Raw genomic sequence first — 14574 nt, 5'->3', positions numbered from 1 at the left:
AGCTGTTCCACATCTGCCGTAAACTGACGGCCTCGGTCACTGATAATAACACGAGGAGGCCCATGACGGAGGACGACAGCGTGAAGAAGAAAGAAAGAGACGTCAGCGGTGGTGGCAGAAGGAATGGCGACTGTTTCACAATAACCCGTGAGATGATCAACGCACACGATGACCCAACGATTGCCTTTGGACGACCGGGGAAATGGGCCTATGAGGTCAACACCTACTTGCTCATATGGTGTGGTCGGTGGTGTCACCGGATATAAGCGACCCGGCGGAGACGTCGTGGGGAGCTTGAACCGCTGGCGCTGCACACAAGAGTTCAAGTAACGCTGAGTCGTTCGACGCCAGTAGAAACGTTCCTTAATGCGGGTAAGGGTCCTGGCAAACCCCAAGTGCCCCGCTATAACGTCATCGTGCATAGCGTGTAGAACAGAGTAGTGGCTAGCCGGAACGACTAGCAGAAAGCGCGCCCTGTCAGACGAGTAATTTTTTCGATACAGCAAACCATCGCGAATGCAGAAAGGGTTCGCAGGTGCCGGATCACGAGCTTTTGAAAAAGCGGTACCAAGTCTTGATCTTTTCGTTATTCTTGCTGGAAAGTGCCAAGGTCCGGAAATTGGACGGAAACGGCGGCAAGATAGTCGTCAAAGTTGTCCTCGCAAAGGTTAGTAGCGAGAGGTAGCCGCGAGAGGCAATCAGCATCGGCATGTTGGCAACCACTTTTGTAAGACACTGTAAAGTTGAACTCCTGAAGGCGTAATGTCCAGCGGGCCAACCGACCGCCGGGGTCGCGCAGATTCACCAGCCAGCAAAGCAAATGATGATCAGTGAGGACTGTAAAAGCATGTCCATAAAGGTACGAGTGAAACCACTGTACGCCGAAAGCGATGGCAAGGCACTCTTGATCCGTCATGGTATAATTTCGTTCAGACTTGCTGAGGGTGCAACTGGGATAAGCGCCAACGTGTTGATTCTCTCCTTGCCTTTGTATGAGCACAGCATCTCCGCCGATGCCTCTGGCGTCAGTGTGGTGTTCAGTGGGAGCTGTCGGGCTGAAATAACGTAGTATTGGCCGCGAGATAAGAAGAAGCTTCAGCTGGCGAAACGCAGAATCACATTCGGGAGTTCATTTGAAAGGAATATCTTTCTGCAAGAGGTATGTGAGCGGGTAGACTACGTCAGCAAACTTGGGGATGAAGCGCCGAAAGTACGAGCAAAGTCCCAAGAAGCTCCTGAGTTCTTTCACAGACTTCGGCTCTTTGATGCAGCTGAGAGCTTCAATCATTCGTGGGTCGGGCCTAACACCGTCTTTGTCAACCAGGTGCCTAAGTACAATTATCTGGTGTTCACATAAGCGGCACTTCTTAGAGTTCAGCACGAGACCGGCTTTCTCCATGCAGTTAAGTACAACAGCTAAACGGCTGTTATGCTCGGCGAATGTCCTCCCGAAAATCACCACGTCATCTAGGTAGCACATGCAAATTTGTCACTTCAGTCCACGCAAAAGGGTATCCATAAATCTTTCAAAGGTAGCCGGAGCATTGCATAGCCCGAAAGGCATCCCATTATATTCATATAACCAATCTGGAGTCACGAACGCAGTCTTGTCTTTGTCTTTCGGATGCATCGGGATCTGCCAGTTTCCGGACCGTAAATCAACAGAGGAAAAGTAGGAAGCTGAATGGAGGCAGTCAATGGCATCATCAACGCGTGGGAGCGGATAAACATCCTTCATGTGACAGTGTTGAGGCGGATATAGTCGACACAAAATCGCCATGTGCCATCTTTCTTTTTGACGAGAATCACAGGGGCGGCCCACGGGCTAGATGATTGCTGAATAATTCCCCGTTGCATCATCGCACGGACCTGTTCGTCAATTATCTTGCCGATGAGACGGCATGGCGTCTGTCTAATCGGGTGTGCAGACCCAGTGTCGATCATGTGATTGGTGCGGGAAGGTGGAATCGGTTGTCGCTGATCTCGAACAAAGTCGAACACGTCCACATGCTTCTTAAGAACCTCCATCAACATCCGGCGGTCGCTCTTGGGTATCGATACGTTTATCATGAACTGGAACTGGAAATCAGTAAGATCTGGCTGTCTAGTTGAACGAGTAACGCCGTCACTGAACGCGGCGATGTGCATAGAAGTCGGCGAGCTTCAAACCACGCGGCAATACGGCAGGTTTGTTGGAATGGTTGACAGTCCAGACCGTGGCACAGCCCCCGTTCACTCGAACAACGCTGCGGGGCACAAACACATTCTTTTTCGCGCCAGCAAGAAAAGCGGGTTCCACCAGAGCGTCGAAGGCATTGGGAACCACTCCCGAGGATACAACTGGGACGAAAATGGCGGACATCGCCGGAACGATGGTCCAAGACAGAAAATGCTTGAGGAGTCAGTAGCGATTCTTCTATGAGGGCCGATCGAAGGCTAGGGCTGATTGATATCCCGCCGCTGTTAAATTCGAGAGTTGCATCACACTGTTGTAAAACGTCAACACCTAGAATAACGTCATGCGTAGAGCGAGGAAGCACCATAAATTCAGTTCTAAACACGCGGCCAGCGCTCGATACATTTACATAACAATTACCAATTGGAATCAACGATTCTCCCCCTACGCCACGAAATATGACAGTTCTGTCCCAACCAAACATAATTTTACGGCCGAGGCGACTCTTAAAATCTAAGCACATCACGGAAACTGTAGCACCCGTATCCACTAAGGCCATAACACAAACACCACCCACTAACACTTCCAGGCGGTTCTCTAGCATAACGACAGGTAGAGGAATTAGCAGCATCGATGACTTGGCGAACGCACCTCCATCGGCCGCACACGCTAGTTTCCCGGTGACGACGAGAGGCGGCGGGGAGATGGCGAAAGTCGGGAGCGGCTATCAGGGGGAGTCAGGCTGCGGTCAGAAGCTGGAGAGTAATTTCGTGATGGTGTATAGCGGTAGGAGCCCGAAGAGGGTAGAAAGGTCTGGTCACGGACTTCTGGCCTCATATTATATCGACGGTTCGACCATTGGCGCTGGTAAAGTGGAACCTGTTTCCGTCGGCGGCAGAATCTAGATACGTGGCCGAGCATACCACAGCGATAACATACTGGTGGTTCGCGAGTACGGTCCAAATAATAGTCCTCGGAGGAAGAATCGAAGCGATCAGCAAAGTCCGACCGCTGGTATTGTTGCGGAGGCAGTGACGCGCTGTGGTTGGAACAAGGGTGTAGAGCAGGACCGTATGAGTCGTTCCGGGATCCGTGGACAGGATGAGTGTGAGCGGTAGTACCCCAAGAAGTGGAGCGCTGTATTGGAGCTGCCTACAGGGAACAGCTGTCACAGGAGACTGCATTGCGGCTCACAACATCTTGATGGCGAGAGAGTTCATCATGGACGATGTTGCGAATCATGTCGGCTAAATTCGGAGGCTCCTGAGAATACTCGTGACCATCCACGCTTGCAACAGTGGTCACATTAGGCAAACGGCCGAATTTCGGGGTTATGCGACACAGCTTTAGAGCCTCGAATGTGCGACGGTGCTTGATGACGGCCGTTTGTGAATCCAAGGTATCTTTTGTGATCAAAAAACTATATACGTCTACAGCGATGCGCTTTAGAGGTGACCAACCCTGTCTTCCTCAGACATGCGTGGATCCACCGCTTTTCAAAGCTTTAGGACCTCTTCAATGTACGTCGTGCACGTTTACCCAGGCACTTGCGCGCTGGAGCAAAGTCTGCTCAGCGCATTTTCATTTTTGCCATGGTATCCCCAAAACAACTGCGAATCTCCTCTTCGAAGCGGTCCCAGCTAGTTAAAGATGCTTCATGATTCTCAAACCATGTTAGTGCTGTGGAGGCCAAGAAGAAATCTACATTAGCCAGCTCGACTGTGGCATCCCAACGATTGTAATTGCTCACCCGCTGGTAATTGGTGAGCTACTCATCCAAATCTTCGCCAGCCTAGCCAGAAAAGGTTCACGGCTCACGTTAATGCTGCCAAGCGGGTGCCGCTGGGCCTGGCTGCCGTGCGTCGCTTTCTTGGATCATTTTCACGGTCAAAGGGGGGAGTCCAGCGAGTCGTCGGCTCGAACGAGGTAGAGAAGAATCCGTGGTGATTGTTGCAGCACCTGCCACCACACTGTTAAGGTTTATATACAGCGCACGTCTTAACCTTAGCCTGGAGCGATGACCAACAGATGGTGAGCTTCTTCTTCCTCAACTTCTATTCTCGAGAGCCTATTTTTCAATATCATTCATAAGCATACAATTAATTTCCTCAATGAGCATAATGTACTAGCAGATGTTCAATATGGGTTCAGGCGAGAGTATTCAACATGAACTCAGATGGTCGAAACAATTAATGATTTTGCAACAGGAATCAATGAAGGAAAACAAACAGATGCTATATTCATGGACTTTCGAAGAGCTTTTGACAAAGTTTCGTACAAGAAACTACTTCATAAACTGAATTATGCTATAAATAATACATATATATTAACATGGATATGATCGTACCTATCTGATCGCCGTCAGTTTGTCGAACTACTTTCAAACCTGCGCTAGTCACGTTCCTGTCGATTCTAGCGTTCCCTAGGGATCCGTACACAGCCCCTATTGTTCTTAAAATTTGTTAATAGTATTGCTAAAAACATGTCAGTACGTATGAAGTTATATGCGGACGACTGCGTGCTGTATGAGAAAATAAGTTCGATTGAAGATCAAATTACGTTGAATAATGATTTTGCAAAAAATAGTTTATTGGTGTGAGAAGTGGCAAATGTCAATTAATTTTGAGAAAACCGTGTTTAAGGCAATAACACTTAAAAAGAACCCTTTTTGCATCGCTACACAGCTAATAATTTTTTCATGAAGGTAAAGAATGTGAGTACCCATAGACCTATGGATTTCTAATAACCTCTCTTGGGCAAAGCATATCGACTATATTTTAGCAAACGCTCCCCGAAAGCTTTTTTTCTTAGGACGCTCACAGTAGTTAGCGACCTCTGGCACACGCCTCCTTGCCTACAACACTAGTCTACTATTCCAGTGCGGGATCGAATCCCGGCCTCGGCGGCCGCTTTCCGATGGAGGCGAAAGGCAAGGCGCCCGTGTGTTGTGCGATGTCTGTGCATGGTAAAGAACCCCAGGTGGTCGAAATTTCCGGAATCCTCCACTACGCGTCTCTCACAGCCTGAGTCGCTTTGCGACGTTAAAGCCCGCAATCCAAACCAAACCAAACCAAACAATATTCTCTTCACCCATGTCAACATAGATTAACGGATAAACGCGTACAAAAATTCCATAACAATCAGTACCTTCTAAGCCGCGCGCTGGTCTCTATCTCCGGATCTCGGAACTCTGCATCGCGGACCGCTCTTACACCCTGCGTGTTTATATCGCCGCTTCCGAGAACGCCCTGCGCGGCATTATATTTCAGGCATGATATAGTTGCGCGAAAAAGACCCCCACAAGAGAGGGTACAGGACGAGCGCCAACTACTAACTGTTCATTGGAAGAAAAAGGGACCATATTAAATCCTCGACCACGCACGTGTTCATAGCTTAATCGCTCGCAACCCCGCCAGCATCAGGAATCAGCAATTGCATGGCATATATAATGTCTGACGTATTGCACCAACCAGCCCGACAACACATCCTACTGCGGCACAATTATAACGCCATTGACTCCCAAACCCAGGACGAGATCATCCATGAGCTGCAATACATGAACATCAATATCCCTTACGCCATCGCGGACGCGCACTAGATAGGGCGCGCGAAATTCATTATCGTCCCCTCCGTCGGCACCACCACGCTCCTTTGGGCCATCTTCTTCAACTGTGGTATCTACCGCTGCCTCGCATTCTGCTCCAAAGCGGAGGCTGCACGAACGGCTGGGCTCGTGGCAACCGTGCGGACGTCTGCATGAAGCCTAAGTCTGGGCTCTGCTACCGGTGTGGCCAGGCCCACAAGGAAGTCGAGCCCCTCCCCTTTCCGCGTCCTGTGCTGCATCCTGCTTAAGGAGGCCCACATCACGGAGTCGCACCCGTACAGGCTGCGGTTCGACCGGAAAGGCCCGTCGCCTCTCCCGGCTACCTCCAAGCATCAGCCTTCCCCGCAAGCAGCTCCCACCGGGCCCATCTTTCCTGCCTCCACCATCTCCAGCTCCACCTAGACCACACCCGTAAGCTAGAAATCGCAGCCTCACACGCCAGGCCTTAAAATGGCGGCCTTCGAGTATCGCTGCCCAGCAGCTCCAAATGAAGAAGAGTTCGCATCAGCTGGAGGTCGCACTAGAGCGTCTGTTCTCCCCCGCTCCTCCTCCTCCATACCTCTTCAGCGGCGGCGCCAACTGAGGAGCCTATAGGCCCGTTCACACTTGCGACTAGCAGCGGGACGAAAAGCGACAGTCGCAAATGGTCGCATCGGTCGAAAAGCGACTGCCGCGGGCCGATCGGGCCCTGCTCGAATTTCCAGTCGCGCGACTACTAGTCGCAAACCATTTCACCAATCAGCGAGGTCCCGGAGTACTCGATCGAGCACCTTCTCAATGCAATTAAAGAATACCCCTACCTTTTCAACAAACGGCACCCGGAATTCAAAGGCAGGGAGAAGGATATTTTATTTATTTATTTATTTAGACATACTGTCAATCCGCTAGGGATTTTAACAGGAAGAGCATTTAGTACAAAGCATATCAGGGTGAAGAGGACTACATGGCTAAAAATGTCAGATGCAGAGTGCGTAGTCTTAAAAGGATCTTAAAAGGTGAAACGATGGGAATACAGTGTCACATTTCATTATACAGTTATACAGGGAAGATCACTGTTATACAACAAGATCACTGACGCCTGGCAAACATGATCACACTAATAGGTTAGGAATGGCCCACATAGCATCACACAGAAACAATATGAACGAAAAATGTAGCACTAAACATGAAGTCAACTATTTAGGATGACATTTGGATATGTGATAATGACAGGAGGTGATTTTCAACAAGTTTTGCAAAAGTATCTAGTGATGCACTATTAGTGATGTGATGATGAAGGTTATTCCACTCTCTTACTGCAAGGGCGAAAAAGGAATATTTCAGGCAGTCAGTGCGGAAAGAATATTCTTTTAGTGTTTGGCTATGTTTATGCCTAGTTGGTCTCGCCTCTGAGGTCGTGACGTACTTTGTTTTATCAAGATTAGGTTGATTATGCAGCAATTGATAAAGCAGCTTAAGACGTGCAAGTTTGGCTCTATTTTCCAGAGTGAGAATGCCGGCGTCAATTAGTAGTTGAGTCGGTGAGTCAGTATACCTGTACCTGTTAAACACAAACCTAACTGCCTTTCTTTGGATGGATTCTAATTTACTTATGAGACATTTCGTGTGAGGAAACCAAGCGACAGTCGCATACTCCAGAACCGACCGAACAAAAGCGTTATATGCAAGTTGTTTTGTTGAAGGCGGGGCTTGACGGAGGTGTCTTCTGAGAAAGAGGAGCCGTTTTAATGCGGCTGATGTCACATAGTTGACATGCGACTCCCATCTGAGATCATGGGATATTATAACACCGAGGTATTTATAATTGTTAACTCGCGTCAGGGGGGTATTATTCACCTTATAGGAATATGAAGACTGACTTTTTTTTCTCGTTATTGTTAGAAGAGCAGACTTGCTAATATTAAGGTTCATTTTCCAGTCAACACACCACTTGGATACGGCTTCTGCAGCGCGGTTTAGGGCAATATGGTCATCGGGAGTATTAATTTCCTGGTAAATTATACAATCATCTGCAAAAAGTTTAATATTTACATTGACATAAGAGGGTAGATCATTAATAAAAATTAGAAATAAAATTGGAGCCAGGACGCTGCCCTGAGGCACTCCTGATGTTACTCGTTCAATTTCAGAGCACTGATTGTTAATCTCAACATATTGTGACCGATCTGTCAAATAGTCTTTAATCCATTTAACAACGTGGCTGCTGCCTAGTGTGCATTCTAATTTATTAATAAGTCTTCTGTGTGAAACGCGGTCAAATGCCTTTGAGAAATAAAAAAAAATCATATCTACTTGTTTCTGATTGTCGATGCTCAATGATAGGTCATGAATTAGTTCCAAGAGCTGAGTAACAGTGGAAAGGCCTTTCCGAAACCCATGCTGGGATGATGTCAGGATGTGCTGTTGTTCGAGAAATGTGGTTATATGCTTGGTCAAGATGTGTTCAAGAAGTTTACATAATGTGCAAGTTAAGGAGATGGGTCTGAAGTTAGAGGGTTCACTCTTGCTTCCACTTTTATGGACAGGAATAATTTTGGCGATTTTCCATTCTTGGGGTAAGGCGCTTGTTGATAGCGATTTATTAAATAGTATGAATAAATATTTGGCGATCCATTCGGCATATCGTTTGAGAAATATGTTTGGTATGTTGTCCGGGCCAGGAGCTTTTTTTGTGTCTAGTTTAAGTAAAAGATTCAGTATACCTGATTCACTTATATTTAAAGAGGCTAGAGGTAACCTATATAAAGGGGCTATAGAAGCGAGCTCATCATCATCAATTGTAAAAACAGATTTGAAGTTCTTATTCATGCCATTAGCACAGTTAAGATCTTGTTCTTGGGAGTTCTGGTTCTTGTTTTGTTTTTTGGGTTTGAGAAAGTTCCAAAATTTTGGGGGGGAGCTTTTGAGAAAATTAGGTAAAGTATTTGTGAAATAGTTGGTTTTAGCTGAGTTTATCTTTGATTTCAAGTCTCTAATGGCTTCAGTGAGACGATTTCCGAGTCCAGGTGTGCGTTTCATCGTTTCATCATATGGCCTGGGAGGAGATTGGAAAGATATTCGGACTATCCGGTAAGCACGATGAACTTTTGAGAAATGGGATTTTCACGCACGCGCCACATTTTATACTGACACCACCCACTGAGCACAGAATATCTTGTAGCTGTCTTGATATGTCTATATTGGTCACATATATCTTGAGCTATCAAAGACATCTACAAGACGTCGCTTGGTGCTAGACTAGAAGACATCATCGGCAAGATGTCTGGAATCTGTCTAGTGAAGAATTTTTATATCTTCAGCTACGCAAGACAGTTATTAGCCGGCTTACGACAGATGTCTTCTAGAGTTCTGCTTCAGAAGTCTACCATACTACCTAACAAGACGTTTCAGGGTCACATATGCGCCTATAGTGCAATATGTACACAATTTAACTGGACGACACTGTTCTGCATATTCTAAGTATAAATTGTCGAAGGTTTGTTCCAGCAATTTTTCAGCTTGCAAAATACTGTATCCAAAGTGCCTGCGCTTTTGAATTAAGCATGCAATTTGGGCTGTTTCCAGCATGCAGGACCAATATGGCACCAAAAAATGCTGTTTAGGCGATGGGTATCTGAACATAATGTACAAAAGCCGCTGACACCTTCATTTCTGCAGCCGATAGCTACACGCGTACTGTGTTCGACCTCGCTGGGCGCAGTCCAGTCCGCCGGAAGGCTCCAAACTCCGAGTGTTCACAACGACAAAGCAAGCTAGCGATGTATCCCTGTGTGATAAAAGCCAGTAGTTCGCACAGAGGAAAGATTTGCTGCGCCGATGTTAATAAGGAACGCCAGCTATGCACGATCCGCCATTCCCAAACTTCGCGCGCCGTGGCCTTTTCGCACCCCTCCTTTACAACGAGATAGAAAATAGTGCGCCAAAATAATTACGCAAGACGCAGGTTGTATTTACCGTTTTGAAACAAATACGTCATAAGCAACAGTTACATTTTACTTGTATAGCTTGTTTTATGAAATATATTTCAGATTTCTATTGTTTTTAAAGTTATTGTATCAATGCGCTGCTCGGCGGCTGGCCATTTCAAATTTTCGTCGTGTCTAGTCGTGTCTGCACGTTAGGCCGTTGGTTTGTGACTGCGTTGAAAATGTACCCCGCACAGCGGCTGCTACTTCTGGCTGCAAGGCAAGCTTCGCTGGGTGAGTAAGAAATTGTTTCTTCTAAATGAGTCACTTAATGGAGCAGTAAAGTGACTGAGTGTTTTCTTTTTCCGATAAAAATGCTGCAAGGACCGTTGTTTGCATCCGCCGGCGCAGGCTGTATGGGCGAGCAAGATAGCGCGCGCGGACCGTTTAGTCAGTACGAAAGGCGGTGTTTTATGGCGCATCTACAGTTTTGTGCATGCAGGAAGGTTTTTCGCTTGTAATTCCACTCGCCGCGTTTCGTGAACTGCCATTGGCGGCGGAACCTCGCGATGTAATTCTTCAAAATGAGCTTGGCGATCCGACGTCTTTCGTTGGTTGCCGCTGGTTCTAACAATTTCCCAGGAAACACAACTGAGCACGAAAGTCTGCATGCTTAGTGTGGCCTTCACTCTGCAGCAAGATACAGAAAATACGCACCGTCGAGTGGAAGCCGTGCATTGTTTGTCAGCCTGCAGAGCTCTATACGCGCTAAGTTATGCCGCGGTTGCGAAAAAGAAAGAGAACGATCTCAATAAGCCGCCTTAGAGGGGAGGGTAAGGTGCATTCTGGCCACAGCGACTCTCCCAACTGCTAGCAAAATACTCTCGGCCTGTTCACAGGCACAAGTTGAAACACATAGTGAGATAGGAACGGCGTACAAACATTCTGCAGTGATTTAATTTTAATAGTTCATAAAATGTTTACAGTCAGCCATTACATTGCCGTGATTAAGTGATTTTACATTTTCATATAGTCAGAAAGCACAATTTAGTTCTTTTTAAGTTCCTGAACTGCTTGCTGTGTGATGTGCTGGTGCTCTATTTGCTTTGGTCCTCAGGTTTTTTTTTTTTTTTATTGGCGGAAATGTTTTAAGAAATTAAGCTTCAGTTGAATTGGTACAGAAAGAAATCGAAAGCAAATCTTTCGGACGGACCTCATATAACGAAAAGCCTATTATTGATACACAAAAACATATCAATTTCATTTGTTTTCTTGCTTCAGGGCCAATAGAGTCTTCCTGTCAAGAACTGGGAAAAGAAAAGAGAGTACTGAATCTTAACTTACTTTTAAGGCGTATAGAATGTAGCCATGTTATAATATGGGTTCAGTGTATGCCTTCTGGCTGTCCCCAACAACAAAGCTGTGACTCCACGCAAACTATTTAATAGCATATGGACTCCTCCCAAAGTGAAGGTATTTGGCATCAAAGGTGAAATGCCTTCATTTAATTTAATGCTCTTTTTCACATTGTGCTGTTGTGTCTGTGTTTGGTGCTCTTGTTTTTTTGTGTCTGCGCGAATTTTCATGTAAACAAAACACTTACCCAACAGCTCAAGCAAGTGAGCTATGCATTCTTTTTTTTTTTTTTGCTCTGGGTGCATGCTCACTGTTTAAAATATTGCTTTCATTTGTTCTAGGAAAGACTGGTGATGCATACATACATAGGTACCTACATATATACATGCATAGATACATACATAGGTAATGCATCCATACATAGATACATGATACATAGATTTATTTCTTCTCTACATATGTCGAATGAAACGCTTAGCAAACTCAGAGGCAGAAACCTTGCCCAACATAGAAAGTGACTCTCGATAAAAAAAAAGGAATGTATAAATTAGGAAAATGGTGGTTCTCTTCAGGTGTGTCTGTTGGTGAAGACAAGAAAATGTTTTAGCCTTCGAGGTCATCAAGGAGTTATTAATATACATATATTATACTCAGCACTATTTTGTGCTGCTAGTGCGTGTCTTGGTTAAACATATTTCTATTGTGTACTCAGTACTCTCAACCTTATGTGACATATTTTGAGGTTAAATTCTTATCCTATGTTTTGTAGTCAGTGATTTGCTTTATTAAACTTCACAAGAAATCTTTAAAGCATTGGAACACCTTGCAGGTTGCCACCACCTCCACGGCTGCCTAGCAACTATCCTTTTCCTGTCTGTGCTGCAAACACAACTTAGCAATGAGCGCCACAGGACTGACATCTCACTGGGCAGTCGCGGGCTACTGGCTGAATACACAGGTATGGTTTGACTGTGCCAACAGTGGGACTTTTTCCTTCTGTTTGGGAGCTCATATATCTAAATCGTGCTTTTGATTTTAATCCTGGCAGGTGTGACATGGAAAGCCTTCAACACCAATGAAACTTAGTTTTGCCGATGTCACAAAAGAGTGGTTGGTGTTTGCCTTGTGACAAAGACCAAGTCCACATCTAAAGGCGCTGCACAGCCACCATGAACAGTGCCACAATAGCAAGCAGCTGGGATCAAGGCACCTTCTGTGCTCATTTACAACTCAAGTTTGAGGCTTTGTAATTTTGCAAAGGTAGGCCTCCAACAATTGACAGAGAGGAGCCTCCCAATCAATTGAGCCACAAAGGAATTCCCCCTTTCATGTCAGTAGGTGACAAAAAGAGGCAGTGCAGCTGGTGTTCAGTACCGAGAAAGAAAAAGCTGCCCAGCCTAGTTAGCTGTGGACAAGGACTGGAGTGGTACCAGTGTTGAGAACGATCTGATTGGCAGAAAAGCCTCCTTTGAGGGATATTCGCCCCTTCATTCTTAATTTGTAACTGACTGCAGTGGATCTGATAGCCCCGGAAGTTTTCTTTCTTTTTTTTCAAAGGGTTGTACAGAATAACAGATGCACAACCCATGCCAGCTCCCTCATTTTACGATGCTTTCATGCCAGAATGTTGGCAGTGGTATTCAGACCTTGTTTTTTTTTTTCAATGCCTTTTCTCCATGCATAATAACTGGCTATTCAGCGTAACACAGTCGCACACAAGACAGAGGACACCATCAGCACTTACAACTGTTCAGCGGAAAGCAGCCGATATACATAGCCTACTCAGGTGATGCGCACGGGTACAAGGCAACATGAAAACAGCACCATTTTGTCAAACTATGCGTGAGAAATTTTTCTTCAGTCTCATAAGAAAAACCAGTTTGCTGCTGACACAGCTGTAACCTGCTTTTTTATATGAAGGGCTTCTAGTGTTTCATGAGCCGTTACCCATAGTTTTCACAATTGGTGCAAACCCTACGGTGCAAGAGAAGTCGCTCACCTTCATTGTTAATGTCTTTTGCATGTTCCCTAAGTTGGCCATTGACGCAGAATCCTGCTTGTGCAAAATAAGATTTTTCTACATGACAGTAGAATTTTATAGACAGTGGTGCACTTTACGAAATGCTGGCCATGTCTCTTCTGACAGCCGACCTGTTTGCTTTCGTAGCTTATGTGATGGCTTAGCTGAGCAAGCTTTCAGGGAGCAGAGGATACCATCTATACATTGAACAGGTTTGAGCTGTGTCAGTGACACTCCAGCTTTTCTTTGAGGCTGAACAGATATTTCTCATATCTGCTTTGATAAGATTGGTGCTGTTTTCCTGTTGCCTCGTACATGTGCACATCAGCAGTGAAAGCTATGCATCGACTGCTTTCCCCTAAATAAACAGTTGTAGTAAGTACACATGGTGTTCTTGTGTGTGTCTGTGTTATGCTAAATACCTTTTTTATTTCTGAAAACCAACTATCTCAGCAGTTAACTTCCTTCTTTTTATACCAGCAGAATGTGAAGAGCAGCACCGTGTGCAACACTGAATTTTATTCTCTCTCTTTTTTTTTTGCTGTGCCTTCTGTACTCGCAAGCTGTTTGCTGCACTACAAAAGGTAAGGGCAGTTGGTGCCATCATGGCTGGTTCATGCTGACCTTATCTTTTGTAGTGCTGCAAACAGCTTTTGATATGGAATAAAGTGGTTGGTATGTACAATGACAGGGATGCAAACCTTTTGCTCCTTCCTTTTTTTTTTCCTTATGGTGCCTTCTAGTGTTTCTTGTAGAATGATGTATGACCCTTACCTGCTACCTTTTCCTTAGTACTTTTTAGTTATGATAGTATAATGTAACTATGACAGGCATGCAGCCATTGCATTTTTTTTTCAGTGCATTCTAGTCATGCTAACAGGAACAGCAGCAGTGAAGCAGTCTTGGCTGCTTTTTTTGCAGTGTAGATTTTTTAATGGATTTGATGTCGTGCCTATTGCTCAAGTGTTTGTGCAGTTTCTACAAGATGTATGTATGACCAGCATTCAGTTGGTGACATGCATGCACATATAGTATGAAATGCAACACGTGATGATGGTCCTTTGTGAAAGCGCCTTTTTCTGTATACTGAAGCTTTTTCATTCAAATTTGTTGCTTTGTTTTATTTTGTACAAACATTATGCAGATAGTTCGTTCAACCACTCAACCAGTTTTGTACACTTTTGCATACCTATCCCTGTTTATTTCTAGTCATTTCCTGTTCTTGTTTGGAGTATGGATGTTGTCATTCTTTTGTAAACAGTCATTTTAAGCTTGGAGAGAACTGCATTATTATTTTGTCATTTTCATACCACTTGTAGTGTCTAGTTTCTGTGCTTGTAACTTCGTAGTGCATTGTTGAAAAAAAATCAAATAAATGATTTACACATTTTGTTTCCTAGCACCTTTTGTAGTTATTGCCGAATCTCCCAAAGAGCACCCAACCATGGCTGTCCACCGTACAGTGTGGCATGTTTTGTAACAAAGAATGTGTACAGTTCTCTTTACTGTTTGC

At 45.2% G+C, this 14574-nt stretch overlaps 1 long non-coding RNA gene across 1 annotated transcript; it reads left to right on the top strand.

Moving 5' to 3' along the window:
• The first annotated feature begins 9708 nt into the window (after positions 1–9708).
• On the top strand, positions 9709–13613 carry LOC146171475 (uncharacterized). The gene is made up of 3 exons (XR_014702876.1): positions 9709–9979; positions 11871–11999; positions 12090–13613. It is a non-coding gene; the product is annotated as an uncharacterized LOC146171475 (long non-coding RNA).
• The last annotated feature ends 961 nt before the right edge of the window (positions 13614–14574 follow it).

Source organism: Amblyomma maculatum, unplaced genomic scaffold (genome assembly GCF_055883805.1).
Source record: "Amblyomma maculatum isolate TAMU_Amacu unplaced genomic scaffold, ASM5588380v1 scaffold_22, whole genome shotgun sequence".
NCBI lineage: Eukaryota > Metazoa > Arthropoda > Arachnida > Ixodida > Ixodidae > Amblyomma > Amblyomma maculatum.
The sequence above is the reverse complement of the archived record's forward strand: the minus strand, read 5'-3'. Positions and strand labels throughout refer to the sequence as shown.